This window comes from Macaca thibetana, chromosome 14 (genome assembly GCF_024542745.1).
Source record: "Macaca thibetana thibetana isolate TM-01 chromosome 14, ASM2454274v1, whole genome shotgun sequence".
Taxonomy (NCBI): domain Eukaryota; kingdom Metazoa; phylum Chordata; class Mammalia; order Primates; family Cercopithecidae; genus Macaca; species Macaca thibetana.
This window is the reverse complement of record NC_065591.1, coordinates 24,289,777-24,309,877: the sequence shown is the minus strand read 5'-3', so window position 1 is coordinate 24,309,877 and position 20,101 is coordinate 24,289,777. Positions and strand designations below refer to the sequence as shown.

The following is a 20,101-nucleotide window of genomic DNA, read 5'->3' as shown; positions in this document are numbered from 1 at the left end:
CTTCTATCATATCCCAAGTACTTTTCAGTAGAAAATATAAGCCAGGTTCTATAAGTCCAAGAATTCTGTAATGAATGTTCCATTCAGCAGTGCCAGTGGGCTGGGGAACTGTCTTTTCTTCATTCTACAGCACTTGGTAATTCACTATAAACTTAGCCAAACCAAGCATACAGGACTAGAGTAAAAATTCCTATATAGCAAGCTCTTCTGCTCTCAGATTCTACACTGCTTCTTTTAAAATGCTTTTTAAAAACTTAATTTTCTATCTATAAACAGAGACAGTCATTAACATGAATGGTAATTATTCTATTTTAGAAGTGATTATTTTATGGGTAAAAATGTCATTTCTATGTTAAAATCCAAAAAAAAAGTTTCCTCTATTTATTATTTTTTTCACTCAGCTGACAATTTACAAGAATATGGGAAACGAAAGTTGGAAGACATCTATACATTTGTATCAATGTCATGGATTGAAATTACATCCATTTGGAAATAGATATATGATGACTTTAAAATAATAATCAAAGAATTACAGAGGCTAAAGAGTCAGAATCCCAGGGCTGGGATACCCAACCCCATCAGGGATATGAGAAGATAATACTTCTATGGACACCAGTCATCAGTTTGAGAGTGAGAGGCTACTGTATATATGTTTTCAGCCAGAATGTTTGAAACATTAGGGTATTTGCAAATGATCCTCAAGGACACAGGGAAAACAACTATTATATAGCCCCATCCAGAATTGCTCCAGAGTAGTCAAAATTAACAAAGGTCTATCTGGGGAGTAAGCAAGGCCATCTGTCTCCAGACATGGCCATTAGAATCTGAAGTGACAATCAGAAAGACCAGATATATTTTCTGATGATTATCTCTATAAAATTATTGACAAAACCCCATGTTGAATCATGATATAAAAATATTTAACATTTAGAGACATAAGGCAATCCTCAAAAAATTCACATTCTCCAAAAAATTCCTTCATTTAATAAAACCAGGTGGTAATCAATAAATTCATTAGTAATGAGATTTTCTAACTTTAGTTTCTGGCATAAGAATATGCCTATTTTTGTCTGAAACAACACTAAGTATTATTATTATGTATCATTAACAAATAAACTAAATTTGTATGCTTTTTATTGACAAGCAAGTGATTTTCAAACATATTTTTGCATTATTATTATTATCGTATAACAAAACTGTGGTAGATTGGAAAAAAAAGCCATTTTATTTCGCAGTTTCACTCATCAAGGTAGTCTGTTTATCTACCCAACTGTATTTTGCATTTTTGCTCATCAAGGTAGATTTTGTTCATTCACAGTATGCCTTCATGAGTTGCTTTAGACCAGCAGAATGTGGTAGACATGATATTGTATGAGGGCACAGTTCAACCCACAGGAAGGATATTCTTAGTTGAAGTGGGAAGTTAACTACGAAAACTACTATTGAAAACCGAAAGAAAGGACGATTATAAAATAATTGAAAAGACCATTACATACAGTAACTTGAATAACAGAAAACATGCCAAATGAATTTTTATATATGGATATGGAGATTTCAAATAACATTGAAAATGTTATTTGCCTTTTCTGAGCTACGTAAGGGGCAGGTATAAAAACAAAGAGTAGACTTTAAAGAAAATGCACTCAATTGAAAGTAGAATGTAGAGAAATTAATAAAATAACCAAGTACTACTTAATTTATAATTTTTAAAAAGGCTAATGCATGCAGGGCTTAATACCTAGGTGATGGGTTGATAGGTGCAGCAAACCACCATGGCACACATTTAACAAACCTGCATGCCCTGCACATGTATCCCAGAAATTAAAATAAAATAAAATATTAAAAAATTGTCATGTTTTTAGTATTTCTACCCTTCTAATTTTTTTAAAAAAATCAAAAAATAGCTTCAGGATAAAGATTAATTGGAAAATAAGGTTGTAAAACTTCTTGTAAGACCTAAGTAAGATTTAAGGTGGTACCTAGTAAAACCTGTTTGTAGTTCACTAGTCTCTTGATCAACACGGGTTGCAATAGGGATCCTCATTCACATCTGGACCTAAAGCAAACTACAAGGCTTTAGACATCATGTTTGGTGACATGTTTGGATGGGACATGTGGGGTCTTGCAAGGAAGTCAAATTATTTTGCATGCTGAAGAGAAAGGACTCAAGGACACAGAAGGTGGTCAGTAGCAGATTGCTATAGTACTAACTCCGAAAGAACCATACTTCCTAGTATTTAAGCAGTTAGGTAGCCCTTCCCACACTGATTCTGGCCTTAGGCATATGACTTACTTTGGCCCCTAGGGCGTCAACAAATATAAAACAAGCAGAAATTTTATAAGCGCTGATATATTGAGGCTTGATACTTCGAAATGCAGCTTCCACTGGGTGAAGAAGCCAGAGATGAAGGAACATGTGGAGAGACAGCCTTTCTGGGCAATCCAGCTGAGGTACCTATTATGCGAGCAAGACCACTGTAGAACATGAGCCTCAACTGAGCCTCCAGATGAATGCAATTCCATGAGAAAGTCAAGGCGACACTAGCAATAAAAGTCAATCCAACCTACAGAATTATGAGAAATAAACTAAGTCACTATGTTGTGAGACAGTTTGTCATGCAACAATAGATAACTTCTATATAAGGTAAATCCAATGTAGTATTTTGCATTCCATCTAATACACTTTGAACTTTGAAATTAAAGCATTGAGTAAATACAAAATTTCAATTAAACTTTGTCTTTGAGATAGTATTTTTTTCTGTATACATTTTAATTGCATGTACCACACTTTGCTAATAATTCTTATATTTATATTCAAGTTTCTTTATAAATCATATATACTGCCAGGTCAGCAAAGCTCATCTGAATAAATTTTCTTTGTGAAAAAGAGTAGAGATTTTCTTTTTAATTTTAGTGTCGAATAGTGAATGTTCATCCTCAAGTATTAAGACCTAATTCAAACTCCTTACTTCTTTTCCTCTTCCTCCTCCTTCTTTTTAATGCCCACCTGCTGAAGAAATCTATTTGACACAGCCAAATGAAAGAATATGGATGTATTATGTTATATTTCATAGTTAAAATAAAGTCTTAGTTTGATTTTCTTTTCTTTTTTCTTTGTTTTTGCTTTTGGTACTCTGAAATGGGCATAAGATGATGTGAGGAAATTAATATTATTACATAGTGTAGTAGATATTATTATTCACCAAAATATATTTTTTCTCTATATCTATACAATCAAAAATAATATACCTCCACATGTCTATTATATGTGGCCTTGAGACTATTTCTAGGTCATGAAGTTGAACAGAAGTTTCCTATGTTATTTTGGGGCCAGAGTATTTAATTGTTGTGCTTGAGTCTTCAGTGCTCTATTCAACATAAGCATTGTTATGTTGTGATAGTGCTGTTATTGAATGATGGAACTTTTATCAGCTAGTATTTCAGAGTGAAGACCACATGGAGTAGAGGCTCATAACAAGACAGACATGCATTGTGAACAAGAAATAATCCTTTATCTTTAACCCACTGGGATTTGGGGATGTTTGTTACTATGGCAATACCTAATCTATCTTGCCTCCTACACACTACCATTGCTTAGCAAGCCAAGGTTCCACTACTGGCTGGTCCTGAATCTTTCAACCTTCCTCTTTAATTTTTCTGTCAAAACTGTGCTCTATGTAGATCCTCTAATTGGTAGATTGCACTGTTAACATCACTGTTTATTATGACAGCTAAAAGGGAAGGCCTGTATTTCCTTGTGCTACGTATTTAGGAAACCAAATAATTAGAAGACTATAATGAGTATCATTCAGGCCTTCAATCTGAATTTCCCGGGGTCATGAGGTTGTTATTATAGATAAGTTGAATAATTCCTTCATAATGGAAGTGGAGAATCTGTCATACCTCCAAAAGAAAAAATAATTTCTATTTGCAGTTCTAAACTTGTCTAGTAGTGAAAAGGAAATGATTGAGCTTGGTAATATGATGAATAGATTTTAATGCCTGAATTAAACTGACTGTTCATTTTTAACCACACAAGACTATAAGCTATGTGAAAAGAGATCCATGTATTGCTCAAAGAGATATGACAGCATTTGCTACATAGTAGGTGCTGAATAAACAGTTGTTAAGGCAATACATAATATTCTATTTTAAAGTACACTTTTCTTGAACAAATCACAACTTTCATGACAAGTGGGAATGCTGGCAAGTAAGGAATTTTGGAGACCAAATACTTAAGATTGTTTAATTCATTTGCCATAAATTAGTTCATGTGACCTCCTCACACCCCTAATGAGTATTTCTTATTAACAAGTAAGCTAACGCTCTGAATTATTCTATAACTGTCTCAAAAGTCAACAAATTAACCATTGGAAGGTCATTTATTTTCTAATTCCCAGATTAAAACATTTTTTAAGCCACTGTTTCCCAAGCACTTGTCTTTGAATCCATTTTCACTACTGTGAGGATGTGACTTCATACATCTATCTGTGCTATTATTTAGTGAGTATATATTTGATTGCCACACTTGTTTAACTTGAACTTATCTTAAACGAGTGTTTATATCATGACAATAATGAGAAAATGAATATAATTGGCTATATATAAAAGGCAACTATAAAAATGAATTCAATTAAAGCAAATAATTAAACTCTTGCCAGATATTGCCTGACAAATGCTGTGAGGTGGCGGACCATTCTCTTTTAATATAAAAAGAAGTTAGGAAACAAAAGACATGTTAACACCAAACTGAGATTTTCTCCTTGATATAATCAGATAAAGTGAAATAGAATTTAAAAATGCAAATTTTTAAATTAGGTATCCCATTCTTAAGTGTTATTTAAAATTATGTTTATATTCTCCATACCAACTGCTAAGCACATGTTCTGCAACTTGTAAATGTTCTCTGGGCTACCAAGCTTCTCAAAACCCATATGTTGGTGGAAGTATATGTTCTTTTTTCCTCTATTTTTTAATATTATGCTTTCTCCTAAACATACATATACAGATATTTATGTATATAACCAGGTCAAATTTTCTACATTATTTTAGAAAAAACACTTTTCCAGCGCACCTACCTTTGTTCACACAATATTAAATATGCTTGTCTTAATGTCAGTGTTAGTGCCTATTTTGTTTATTTGTAACTTACTAAAAAAATTTTTTCAAGTCAAAATTCAAATGGATTCTTCAATTGTAATTTTATCTGCCTCAATGGATTATTTTTTCCTAAGACCTCTGCCATTAATAAAATCCCCTTTTCAAATTCTTATTTTTATTTTATTCATAATTTCCAAGGCAGATTTCTTAGAATTCCACATTCACTGCCTCCCTTTTGTGACCACAGACTAGCTCCTTAGCTCCTCGAAGACTCTGATGATCATTTTTAACTAATTATCTAGGGTCACCATTAACATGTTAGTTGTTACAGGTTATAGACCTTTTTTTCCCCACATGAGTTTACATGAACTCTCAACTTCCTTTACTTCTGTGAGGTTGGGATCACTTGGCTTTAACTGTATATGATTACATCTTTTCTCTCATGGCTTCATGTAGCATCTCTCTGCACATAAATACCGACCACCAAGCTCCAGATTCTGTTTAGTTATTTGCTTTCCATAGGAGACTAGATCCTCTTGACTGAGAAGAGAGAATAGGATGTGTAACTCAAACTCTTCATTCGACAGACACAAAATCAAACGTGACTTTCTGTGCCTCCTAACTGCTCACTCCTCAAGTATTTCTCTCCTTTGTTTCCTATTACTCTTGTTGCCACTTTCATCTGTACAGTATTGTAATCTTAAAATCTTGGTATCATCTCATTGGCACTACATTTAAGCAATTGCTAATTCCTATGTTCTACCTGAAAAATATCCATCTCTGTCCTCATTCTGAGTGTCAATAATGTAGTTTTTTATATTACTTGTCTTATTTTATCAAAGTCTTTACTATTCCCCTCTCTTCTAGTCTATTTTAATTCATCTTGAGCAAGATTGAGAGCTTGTTTATGTCATCTTATAATTACACATCTGGTTATGTTACTTATCTGCCTCAAATCATACAATATCTCGCAAATAGCCCAAAATAAAGTTAAAACTTCTTAGTCTGGAATTCAAGTCCTTATATCATCCAGACATTTACTGTATTAAACATGAACTATGAAATTTTTGTTTACTTTTCATCTTTTATTGATCAATTAAAATTAGGTGAATTTAAAAGATATAATTTCTAAAAATTTTGATCCAAGAAAAAAATAAGTAAATAATACATTCATTTGCCAATTGTTTCATGTAAAGCTTAGGCCATTTTTTAAAGTATGAATTTACCAACTGCATCAATCACATATTTTTTGCAATATTAGAGTAAGTTCTTAGAAACATTTTTGAAGCAATTTATGTATACAACTCTTCTATATTTACAAACTTGTTCCTCCATACTTTTATAATTGTCTATCCTTCAACCAATAATTATACCATAATTTGTATGTAGTTCATCTATGCTGTGGGTTTTCCATGCACTAAATTTGCATTTATAGAAGAGAAACATTTTTCTTTTTGCAGGTGTATTTCTTTGCCTACATGCTTTAAATTGCTCTCTCTATATACAATAACAGGAAACATTAGTATAAATTGTTTAAAAATAAAAACAACTTATTTTAGTTAACCATACAACCAATTTGTAGAGGTAGAAATGCACAAAGATTGGATCAAGTGGTGCAGCAGCCCAAGAGTTCAGTATGTCATAAGTGTCAGAAATTGTGCCTTGCAGAAAGCAAAGATTTTTCAGCAACTTGAAAAATTGTGCCTTACAGAAAGCAGAGGCTTTTCAGCAACTCAAAGTTGTTTAAAGGAGATATGCTGAAATTTCTATTTTCCATTATAAAGATAGTTCTAACCTTTACCTCTGTCTTCTCTCCATTCAGCCCATTCAAATGTACAACTACTTTAAACATACATATTCATCTTAAATTGTAACTCAGATTTCATTTTTTATGTTGTTTTTGGGTGTCCTTACCTGAAATACTTTTCCTATTTAAACTACAGTAACATTTGTGTACATGGATTTCATATGATATTTTTTCCTTTGAATTATAGTTATGACTGTGTATATTTTGTTTGTTACATGTGCTGGAAGAATCAGTGTTGTTTCTGATGCATCTTGTTATTGTCAGAAGCATTTGAACCACAGTGACCGCATCCTGAATAGGTACTGAGTAAAATAAGGCTGAGACCTACTGGGCTGCATTCCCAAGTGGTTAGGTATTCTTAGTCACGGGATGAGATAGGAGGTCAGCACAAGACACAAGACACAAAGACCCTGCTGTTGAAACAGGATGAGGGAAAGAAGCTGACTAAAACTCACCAAATGGCAATAAAAGTTACCTCTATTCATCCTCACTGCTCATGATACACTAATTATAATGTATTAGACTGTTAAAAGACACTCCCATCATCACCATGACATCTTACAAATGCCATGACAACATCCAGAAGTTACCCTATGTGGTCTAAAAAGGGGAAGAACTCTCAGATCTGGAAAACTAATGAATAATCCAACCCTTGTTTAGCATATAATCAAGAAATAACTATAAATATACTCAGTTGAGCAACCTTTGCCAGTGCTCTGGCTATGGAGTAGCTGTCAGGCCTCTGAGCCCAAGCTAAGCCATCATATCCCCAGTGACCTGCACGTATACATCCAGATAGCCTGAAGCAACTGAAGATCTGCAGAAGTGAAAATAGCCTTAACTGATGATATTCTATCATTGTGATTTGTTTCTGCCCCACCCTAACCGATCAATGTACTTTGTAATCTCCCCCACCATTAAGAAGGTTCTTTATAATTCTCCCCACCCTTGAGAATGTACTTTGTGAGATCCACCCCCTTCCCCCAAAACATGACTTAACTCCACTGCCTATCCCAAAACCTGTAAGAACTAATGATAATCCACCACCCTTTGCTGACTCTCTTTTTGGACTCAGCCCACTTGCACCCAGGTGATTAAAAAGCTTTATTGCTCACACAAAGCCTGTTTGGTGGTCTCTTCACATGGACGTGTGTGAAAGTAGCCATTCTTTTATTCCTTTACTTCTTAATAAAGTTGTTTTCACTTTACTCTATGGATTTGCCCTGAATGCTTTCTTTCGTGAGGTCCAAAAACCCTCTTGGAGTCTGGATCAGACTCTTTTCCAGTAACAATATCTTTCACAGAATTTAGCATGAAGAAAGTAAAATGAGTGGTGTTATCATAATATCTACAGGCCAGTTATTTGTGGATGCTGAGTTTTGGAGAAAAAGGATAAAATGGTAGAACTCATACAGAATATTATTAACAAATGTGGGTAGTTTCATCATAGATGTTCATTCGTCAGATAGTTGGTAATTGAGTATATTTAAAATGAAAAATTTTAAATTTATTTTAAAACTTTTGTTTTAAATTATTAAATAGAAGTTGCTGAAACAGACATTTATAGAAATGATGATATATCCTAATTGAAAAAATATTATGCAGTTACTTAAGATGATGCTTGCAGAGTATTTTGTATCAGAGAAAAAATTCTGATAATAAGTGAAATAAAAAGCAAGATACCAAACGAAAACTATGGTTTAAGCATACTACTAAACCTTAATGGAAAAATGCTGGAAATTAAAACACAAATGTTAAGCAATTGTGGGTGGTTTGTTTCCTTCATTGTTTGTTTTGCTCAAATTTTCTACTATGGGCATTTTTATTTTTATGATAATAATGAAATAAATTGTGTCTTATTGTTTTTAAAGAAATAAATTGTGTCTTATTGTTTTTAAAGAAAGCTGCTCAATTTCCATTAATTGAATTAATCTTCTTTTATTAAGCAATTACACAATTACCAAAAAGGACAACGTGGGCAGAACGATGCTACAAATCACTGCTCTGTCGTTAGCCCCAGGAATACAAATGAAGATGTAATGATATATTTTCAAAGTAAAAGGTGCTTGACTTTCAACTTCTAATCCAAAGATCAGATCAACAAGAGAAAAGCTAAATATGTGATTGAGATCACAATTTTTAATGTCCTACCTCAGAAGATAACAATAATGTCTTTTTTCCTTTAGGTAGCAAGGGCCTAAAATACTTTTTAGATATCTGCTATTTAATCTGGCAGAGTCTCTGGGAGATAAGAAAGGAACTAAACACACACAAGAGCAAAGACCGTAGCTTTTCATCTCTTAGATGTGACCTGGGCCAAAGAATATGAAGGTTTCCGGAGATTAAGGCCATCTCAATGGTACTAGGCTAATATACCCTCTGGGCAGCCTCATCCATTGTAACACTACTCTTTCAAAGTTCAGGGCTAACCATAGGGGATGGTGGGGAAAGTGATTTCCAAAGAGAGTAGAAAATACTTAGGAGGAGAGCAAATAGACAAAGGACCAACATTAATAGCACCATCATTATAGCTAGAAGTTTCTCGATTTTCTTGAAAAATATTCGCAGTTCCCTTGAATGTGTATCTGTTAGTTATAAATTACACATAAAATCCTAATCTCCCCCCACCAACAGAATAGACACCCTCTTGGCCAAGGGGAACCCAGAGAAAATTTAAAAACTGAGTTTTCGGTTATAGTGGGAAGGGAGGTCAGACAAATCTCATTATACTCCCTCTACTTTAGAGTTTAGGAGCAACAACTTCCCAGCATGAATGTTAAAATAGAGACCCTAAGACAGAACAGACTCTTTGTGACAATAAAATACCAAATTGGAAACAAGATCTAAGGCAATGCAAAGCATGGATTTGGTCACCCTTGGCCACTATCAATCATGCTACATAGCATCCTTATATTACCTTAAAGCATTATTTTCTGCTGATTCTAAATTTTAAACAGAATCTTACTCCTTTAACCAACTGCAAATTAAAGAATCTATGAATCCACCTATAACCTGTAAGCCCCTGCTTCAAGATAGTCTACTGAACCTGTATATACCTTCCAAGTATTGATCTATATCTTTGCCTGTAACTCCTGCCTTCCTGAAGTATATAAAAACACACTGTAATTCGACTGCCTTGGGATCCCTTACTCAAGGCTTCTTGGGTTTGTGTTTTCACAGGACCAGAGTCAACTATATTGGCTCAGAATAAATTGTTTTATTTATTTATTTACTTATTTACCCATTTTGAGATGGGTTCTCACTCTGTCGCCCAGACTGAAGGTTGTGGTACAATCATAGCTCACTGTATCTTCGAAACCCTGGGCTCAAGCAATCTCCCATCTAAAGCCTCCTGAGTAGCTGGGACTAGGAGCACACCACCACAACCAGATTATTTATTTATTTATTTATTTATTTATTTATTTATTTATTTTTGTAGAGACAGACTCTCTCTGTGCTGAAGCTGGTCTCAAACTGCTGGCCTTGAGCAATTCTACCACCTCGGCCTCCCAACATGTCAGGCACAGTGGCATACGCTGGGATTACAGGCATGTGCCACTGTGCCCGGCAGAATAAACTTCTTTAAAATATTTTACAGAGTTGGTTGTTCCATTAACATAGTAGTCATCCTAGGAATTTCCTCATTGTACAGTCAATAATTTTCCAAGTTAATTTGTCTTAAAAGGTAGTGTATTTCCTAGGGCTGCTGTAATGAAGCACCACAGATTGGCTTAAAACACCAGAGATGTATTGTCTTACACCTCTGGAGGCTAGAAGTTCAGAATCAAGGTGTTGGCAGGGTTATGCTCCTACCCAAACCTCTAGAGGAGGATTCTCTTCTTATAAAAGACCAGTCATTGGATTAAATACCCACTCAAATCTACTGTGACACCATTTTAACTTAACTAACTGTATTTCCAATGACTTCATTTCAAAATAAAGGCATATTCCGAAGAAGTGACTAATAACAGGTGGGTAAAAAGAAAGATTCCCCCACCCAAACAATAAAAGCAAAATCAACGAACACTGTGAACACCCCAGGCCATTTGTTTTAGTAACACATCTACCATTATTTGAGAGCTGAGGAGATAAGGATAAAACTACCTCATTACTTAACATAGACACATGGCTGTAAGGGTTGTGAGCATAAGTTTCTTCATCTCTCTATGACAGAAAAGAAAATTTTTTCTCCTTTCAATCTGCTAAAAATCTCTCTAATTTTGCGAAGTTTTGGCTGTGTTCCATTTCTGCCTAGACAAGCATTGTCTTTCAGGCTTCAGCAATCAAGAATGGGAGAGGGGCAAAACAATAAAACACAGATGTGCTAGACAAAGAAAGTGAAATTTAGGAGCTAGGGAAGGAGACAGAGATAGAGTAGTGTTAAAAAGACAGGCATTTAGGAGTATCTGAAGTATGTGGCAAAATGGTAAGGAAAACATGGCAATATTAACAAATGGAATAACCAATTAATTGTTTCATTAATGAGTTTGACATATACAAATTAAGAACTTGAAGAATCTTTACATCCCTTGGACTTTCTAGGATGTAATTTCAATCTCAGTGATACCACACTATTGACCCACATAGGCTACATATACATTAATGTTGTACATAAAATTGGGATAATGTTACTATGCTGAGTGATGCCAAGAAGAAGAAAAGATTATCCAATAAACTCTTTAAGTGGTGTCTGTCATATAATAAATGCTCAATAAAAGTGACAACACATATGCCTTCGCTCTACCTTACTGCTCACTGAATCCTTATAATTACTATGTAATTGAATATACCAATAGAATACTAATTGCCCAGAGAACATTTAGTGACTCTTAACACTCCAGAGATAGGACCATTTTTATATGAAAAAAATCAAAAAGCACTCTGGCTAACATATCAAGCTGACATCCAGGAGAATTGGGTCTGGTTCCATGAGTTCATGGCCTTTGCACTAGTTACAATTGTAACGCTTACTGGACATCTACACAATAGGCATTTATTGAGTATATGCTGCGTGTTCATCCAACCGTTCATTCATCCATCAATCTAGCCATGCATCCATTCATCATTTATTCACAAAAATACTTTCAGAGTGCCTGCATATGTCAGGCAGTGGTCTAGGAAGTGGATATACAGTAAAGAACCACACACTCTTTCCCTACTTTTATGGAGTTACATTCTAGTGGGGGGAACCAATAAGACTAAACATAAGAAAATAACATGATTTCTGGTTTTCTGGCTTCTGTGGCAAACACTGGAAATAAAACCTTAGGAGTGTAGGGGGCAGGAAGTATGGGTATACAGGTGTTACAGAGTGCTTCAGACAAAGAAACAATATGTGAAAAGGATCAGAGGTAAAACTCATGGTGTATTTCTGAACTGCAACTCAGTCTATATTGTATAGATGAACAGAAGAGATGGGAAAATGCTGGAAATACAACTAGAGGGATAAAGAATACAACAGGGTCCAGGACATATTAAATCATACATCAAGAATCAGGACTGTATCCTAAGACAAGGAGGTACAATTGAAAGATGTTAAGTTGGGCATTTAAGCACTGTATTTCATTGATATCTTTCCAACAGCAGTTATACAAATTTAGAGACTAAATGAAAAGATAACTAATTTGAGGATCTTGGCATAGAGTCCTTTCCCACCCTGGCTGCTGGCTTCTGGCTTCAGATGCACCTCTTCCCATGTCTATGCACATCTCATTGGACTCAAGTTTCCTTTCTGATTTCTGATTTTGAATACTTCCATTTTTCCTCTCTTCTCCCCACTACCAAACTGTCAACTCAGCTCATTTACTGAGCCCAAGAATTTGCACTTAGCCACTGCCTATAAGGAATTGCTGCTTCAATACCAACTCCCTCTGCCACAAGGAAAAGCCTTAACTTGAAGTGTGATATTGCCTATGTCAATTTTGTGTCACCATTTTGGTAAAAGTGTTTTGTTTCAACCGGCTTAAAAGTTCCCTTTAGGCCGGGCGTGGTGACTCATCCTTCTAATCTCAGCACTTTAGGAGGCCGAGGCAAGTGAATTACTTGAAACCAGGAGTTCCAGACCAGCCTGGCTAACATGGCGAAACCCTGTCCCTAGTGAAAATACAAAAATTAGCCAGGTATGGTGGCGTGTGCCTGTAGTCCCAGCTACTCGGGACACTGAGGCACAAGAATTGCTTGCACCCCAACCTGGGTGACAGAGCAAGACTCAATCTCCAAAAAGAAAAAAAAAAAAGGAAAAAAAGTGCCCTTTAGAGAAAGCAGGCACAATCACATTCATAGATCATCACAAATCAAATCCCTCCCTTAAAAGAGTCTATAACCAGGATGGATAAGGAGGAATGACAATGTCTTTATTTGAGACTAATATGACAATATTATTATGTATTTTGGGGAAATGGTAATATTTTATATCATATGATCATCATTTCTATCAATAGCATGGTATGAAAACTATTTTCTCTATGATAATGCATATGCTTACGAAGTATTTTCTTTTCATTATCTTAGAATATTCTCTTGGGCCATGGAGTAGCTGAAAAGAGTGATTTTCCCATCATCAATGACATAAGTGGTAACATGTTAGTGGGTAGACATTTTGAGATTTAAATTAAACACAACCAAAATATATAATCAGATCTCTTTAGATGAAAAGTGATTCATAAAACATGTGGAGAAAAAAAAGATAAATAAAACAAACAAGGTAGCCTTCAGCTATTTTGTCATTTTTGTTAGCTTTCATACATTTCTCCAAAAGTATGAATATATTTTGCGGAAATATTTTATGTTTCAAGGGGGAGCTTTACTCTAAAAATACCCACCCATTGATCTGAAGCAGAAATTATGGCAAAAATCTTAATAGAAGTGGAAAGATCTAGCTTTTGAACCCAGGTGGAAGGTAAGAAAGAAGGGCTGGATAATGTACTATTGGTTCTCCTTTCCCTCAGTTGCCATGGGCATGCCAACTGGGAGATGGTTGTATAAAATTAAATAGCTAATCTAATAAAGCCATATCACTGATGCTCTAAGAAGGTCTTGAATCCTTTTCATTAATTCACTTATTCATGTATTCATTCGCTTTCCTCATTGTGGCAAATTTTGTGAGTTGAAAGAACTACTACGAGTTTGCATTTGGAGCAATCAGATCCATATACTAGACACTAGCCTATGCTGACATCTCTTGAGCCTTATAACAATTGCTGTGAATGAAGGTATACTTTCAGATGATCAGTCAAGTTTCAGTGTCATAGGACATTTCGATTCAGGTAATGCAATTGCTTCCAGCACCTCTGGTTATGGGACACCACTGAAAGAAACAAGATTGGTAACTGGTCATGAGAGTCACTGCAGGTTATAATCAGGGTGGTCTCTAGTACACTAGACAGGGGACAGAAGGTAACATATGAAGAGGACTGATTCAATGACACCATTGACACTCTTTGGAGAAGGACATTTTGATAGGAGGGTGAACTCACATCATAAAGGAATGGGAAATTCTACATCATCTGGTATAAATATTGAAAGAGAGGTTAAACAGGACATGAAAATTATATTTAAGTTTCATAATGTCCTGATAAACAAAATATTTATAGGCTGATCTCTAGAAGTCATTTAAAAAGATCTCTATAAAATCTAAATTGTGAATATCCAATTGTACCAGATGTCAGCTTTTATGATTGTATCAATCTTCCTCCCTAAATAGATATTCTGAAAACCCATTGGGAACAGATGCATTTCAATACGTTCCACTGGGCTCCAAACACCAACACTTTTAATCTATAAAATAATTACTACACAAAAAGAATATTATCATTATAAGAATACTATTTCCCAAGGGAGAACTCAAGTTTTTCTTTAATTAAACTTTCTTTAAAATTAAAACAAAGGACATCTTTGGATAGAACTTTTAAACCCTAAGAATACCTAGTTTCTCCAATAAAAGCCATGTTATGTGTAACTGAGCCTTCTTCTGATTATATTTGGAAGCTATTTGGGACTAGTTTGTTTGTTAGGTTTTGTTTTGTTTTACAAAAAAGTATGAGACAGCTGCATTTATCATTTCAAAAAGCAGATATGGTTAAAAGTCATATATAAAGTGCTTCTTATCTAGTTGAATACTTAATATAGTATTTTTTAAATGAGGAGAAAATAATTACATAAACAAGATTTTATAGTTGGAATAAACTCTTCAGTTAAGAATAACAACCAATGGGAACAATAGTCACAGAGCTAGAAATAATTTATAGCAAGGGACTTACATACAATGTCTGTTTTATCAATCAAGCTATGCCTTTCTTCACATGATGTATTTGCTTAGATCTGTAAACAAAGCATGGCATTTGATCTTTCAGTCATAATATTTTAGAATCTTCTGACTCTAGTTGCGGAGGTCTATACCATAATTGGCTATGAGCAAAATGGAAGACTGGAGATCTATGTGTGGCGATAATACTGACGAGACTATTGAAAATGGGCAATGAACGATGGTGGGAAATGACCAGTGAGAAAGCATAAATTTAGGAGAAAACTAGAATAGACCTCAAAAACTGGATTTTGATCAATAGGTTATCCAAGCACCAAAAAGTCCATTAAACTTATAGAATCAGGGAATTTAGCCAGCACAATCCTTAGGTTCATCCAGGAAATGCTGTGGGTCAGAGTGAAGCCTTAGGTTAATACTTACCAATTTTTTTAAAGCATTTGGATCCTTTCCTTTAAATGAAATTTTAGTCAGAAGCTCTGTATGTCAGTTAAAGCAAATCTGCTCTTCTTGGAGCAGGGCGGGGATGCCGCTAGCCCCCTTCCCTTTGGGCTATGTGGGAGACGGTGTGGTGATCTTTGATCGGGGCACTGTGGCTGAAGGAAGCATAGTTTGAATTACCTCACTCTAAGAAAATGCTTTCTGACCTCTGCGATTTGATGCTCCAGGTTTATAAGATAGCCCTTTGGCCATATTTCTGATCTCATGATTTTCACGATGTTTTAGCAGAGTGAAAATAGTCCTGGCTTCAAAACAAAATGGAATTTGAATGTTTGCATTGTGATGCTAGGGATATTGTTTAACCTTTCTGACTTTGAGCTTCTTCATCCATAAGATGGCAGAAACTTATTACCCTCACCTAATGAAGACTAATTAAGATGATGTATGTAATAGATGACAATGTTGATATTTACCCAAGCCCTGCTATGCTGGAAAACAATGAAGGTTAAGAAATCCCCCAACTCCCATCATTTCACGTTTCTGGAAATGCCTCGCTGCACAGACCCACCCTTCTCCATATGAGTTAGGAAAGATTCAAGGGTGCCCCTTTGTTTCCTTATGACAAGGTCAGGCACAGACCCTCAAGATTCCCATGTTTTGCTTCACAAATGATTAGCTGAACTGTTTTGTTCCTACTGATCAATCAGAACCAAATGCATATCAAGCAAACTTTGGTTAAGATTCTCCTCCTTCCCCAAGGTCCCTGAACTTTTACTTACACTCAGCCTGAGTCAGCACACAATCTTTCCTCAACAACCTCTCCCAAAATAGAGAATAGGCCCATTGTAGGGTAAAATGTTCTCTGATCTACTGTGCAATCAGGCCGCCACCACCTGTTCATCTCATTCATTTATGCACTTCCCCACATTGGGTTCTTCCTGGCCTTATTTGCTCCTTTCTATAAAAGAAAAGCTCCTTTCTCCATACAGATAGTTGAATATCTCATGGTTGGAAAGTTTCTACTTATTGTCCAAAATTATCCTCTCCCCTAGTTTAATAGGTACTTTCATACCTCTAAAAACAACCTCTTGAATGAAGTCTCATTTTACATAAGTAAAAATTTGTTTTTTATTTGACACAGATTATACTACTAAGAAATTAAATGAGGAAGATAGACAAGTGGTATAGTTTTTCATTTGCTGTCTTCTGGGGGATAGAAAAATCCAGGAAATAATACACATTTTTACCTTTTATACAATGGGAGTAAGAAGAGGGAGTGTTTCCAGAATTATAGCCATGATATTTGCCTTTCTAAAAGTAGACCTAGTAGTGTCACGATTGAATCATTGGTTATCAATAACAGCAGTTAAATGCCATTTCAAAGCAAAAAGTTTTCTGTAAAATGTAAAGCATTATATAAATGTTGATTGAGATGGCACAGTCAGAAAGTGTTTTCCCAGAACCAGGTTTTTCAAATTATCCTTCTTTCGGCCCCAATGCCCCCAGTCTCCGAATCACCACCACCACACAAAGTCTCCAGTGCAGCCAAGAGGGAAGGCTACTAGCAACACCTCTGCCCTGCTCCCAGCAGAGCCACTCTACTTTAACTGTTTGACAGATAGAACTCTGACTAAAATTTCTCTTAAAAACAAAACCAACTGCTTATTAAAAAGTTTGAAAAGTATTAACTAAAAGCTCTAATTGCTTATATCAATTAGTAAAATAACACCAATTTTAACTTAATTATACATGCTTGATATGGTTTGGCTCTGTGTTCCTACCCAAATCTCACCTTGAATTGTAATAACCCCCATGAGTCAAGGGCAGGACCAGTGGAGATAATTGAATCACGGGGGCGGTTTCTCCCATGATCTTCTTATGATAGTAAGTGAGTCTCATGAGATCTGATGATTTTATAACCCTCTGGCATTTCCCCTACTGGCATTCATTCTCTCTCCCGCCACCCTGTGAAGAGGTGCCTTCCGCCATGATTGTAAGTTTCTTGAGGCCTCCCCAGCCCTGAGGAACTGTGAGTCAATTGAAACTGTTTTCTTTATAAATTAACCAATCTCAGGTGTGCCTTCATAGCAGCATGAGAATGGACTAATAAAATCTGCACACATGCTATTGGTGAGTGAACTCACAAGTCATAATTTAGGTACAATATCAGGTTAAATGCTGGCTCTAGAGAACTAGTCTATGTATTAATATCTATACAAATCATCCCATAAAATTATACAGTTCAGAAAAATACTCACAAAAGATAAAAGTATTCAATCACAAATGCTAGACTCTAAATCATTTATTGGTATATCTATAGGACTAATGAGCTAATTTTTTATTACAATTACAAAAGTCCCAAACTAGCTCATTCTTATTTATTGCCATTATACATATAACAGGTATTATCAGGCCTTACCTGCTCTCAGTTAATTAATAGGTTTTCAGCTCCCGCTAAGGCATAGTAGCTTCTTTCATTTACTCATTCATGTGCTTCTCTGCTAGACATTAGGAATAGAAGGGTCATGGGACACACATGACCTCTACCTTCAGGGAGCTTACAGTTCAGAACACAGCAGTGCTCAAACTTTACAGTAGCATCATTTGAAAGTTCTGCTAAAACCATATTGCTAAGATAACTCTTAGAAATTTTGATTCACTAGGTCTGGAATGAGGCTCAAGAATCTGCTTTTATAACAAGTTCCCAAGTGATGCTTACCTGCTGGCTTGGGGACTGGACTTTTGGAACTACTGATTTAATGGTTACTAGGGATGTGGTGCTCCTGTAAACATGTAAATTGTATATTTTTTAGAACGGGACAGAGATTTCCCACTCTTTGAAATGAAATTACAATATGCAATTGAGTGCTTTGGGAGTATTCATACAGACTAATTGCAGAAAGACTGATGTTATTGATGGGCATTCATGTTGAACTCTAGATTACCTCTAATAACAAAAAAAGGCTCCCAAATAAAAATCAATGAAAAGTGCTCTATGTTTTGATGCAAAAGAGGGACATTAAAATTCAATTTAGAGGACTGAAGTTGTTTTTGTGTTAAAATTATGTGCTTGTCAAAGTGCAAAGCTACTATGGTAATTACTTACACAAATATAGTTTAACAAAAACATGTATTTCCCCATTTATAGTGCAGAAAAACAGTGTTTGTGTCATTCTTTTCAGAGACCAAGAAATGCATGCTGATTACTGGTAGAACAACAAAAGAGAGTTTTTCCATAAGGAAAATTTATATATTTGTGTTATAGAAAATTCTAGATGCAATCCTGTCTATTTCCTCTCCTAGCCTTTTGGTGGTGGAGTGGAGGAGCTAGAGTAGAAACTCTATGATAAAGAAAGAAGGGTCTCCTTCTATGGAAAGTGCCACAATAATCTCTCTGAAGCAATGCAGAATATAACAAGTTTCAGTGACTCCAATCCTGAAATTTGACAAAAATATGATAAAAGTGAAGCAAAACTCAAAAAAATGAATGCATGTTATCTTTGGACAACATGAATACATTCTTTTTAAATAATAAATTTTCCAGAACTAAGAAAGAATTTCAGTTAAGGGATCAGGAAAGCTACCTACTTTGTACTAATGGTGTTAGTGTGACTTTAAATCCTTTTGAGAATAAGGCACAGTCTGATGAATAAATAAACAAAGAAAAGCAAAAGAAGGGCTCCGACTTTCTTTCTTTTTTTTTTTTTTTTTTTGAGACGGAGTCTGGCTGTGTCTCCTAAACTGGAGTGCAATGGCGAGATCTCGGCTCACTGCAAGCTCCGTCTCCCGGGTTCACGCCATTCTCCTGTCTCAGCCTCTAAGTAGCTGGGACTACAGGCGCCCGCCACCACGCCCAGCTAATGTTTTGTATTTTTAGTAGAGACGGGGTTTCACCGTGTCAGCCAGGATGGTCTGGATCTCCTGACCTTGTGATCCACCCGCCTCGGCCTTTCAAAGTGCTGGGATTACAGATGTGAGCCACCATGCCCGGCCCGGGCTCCAGCTTTCAAATGCAAAGGTTTTTCAGTGTTTCAATGAATCCAACCAAAATTGACATAGGTTGAGAACACTAACAGCTGTGCCTGCAGTGACGTTCTTGGTCCTGAAGATGAGGGACAGGTCCACTAAAAAGCTGAGACATTTTCATGTAAAATACCTCATCCAAAAGGTAACTCCAAAAATAAAGACATTTGAACAATGGTTCTCAATCCTAGCTACAATAACCTGGAAAACATTCAAACAATTCATTTCATCCTTAGTCTGAATCCCATCCCAGATTAACAAAATCATATTTTGGGGGTATGGGGCCATCATAATTCCTTAAAAACTTTCCAAATGTTTCAAATAAGCAGCTAAAATTGAAAAGAAAAACACTAATTGAGAGGCAAGACTGTTTTTTGTACTTGACTTGCAAGTGTATCCTCTGTTTATTCTGGCATATTCCTCGTTCAAGTCAGCTTCCACATACAGTTTTAAACATTGTCAAAAGAATT

The 20,101-nt window shown here is 35.5% G+C and overlaps 1 protein-coding gene across 10 annotated transcripts in view; it reads right to left on the bottom strand.

The window, feature by feature from the left end:
- Nucleotides 1–20,101, bottom strand: part of LRRC4C (leucine rich repeat containing 4C) — a 1,316,491-nt gene that overhangs the window by 982,137 nt on the left and 314,253 nt on the right. The gene's annotated exons all lie outside the window — the stretch shown is intronic.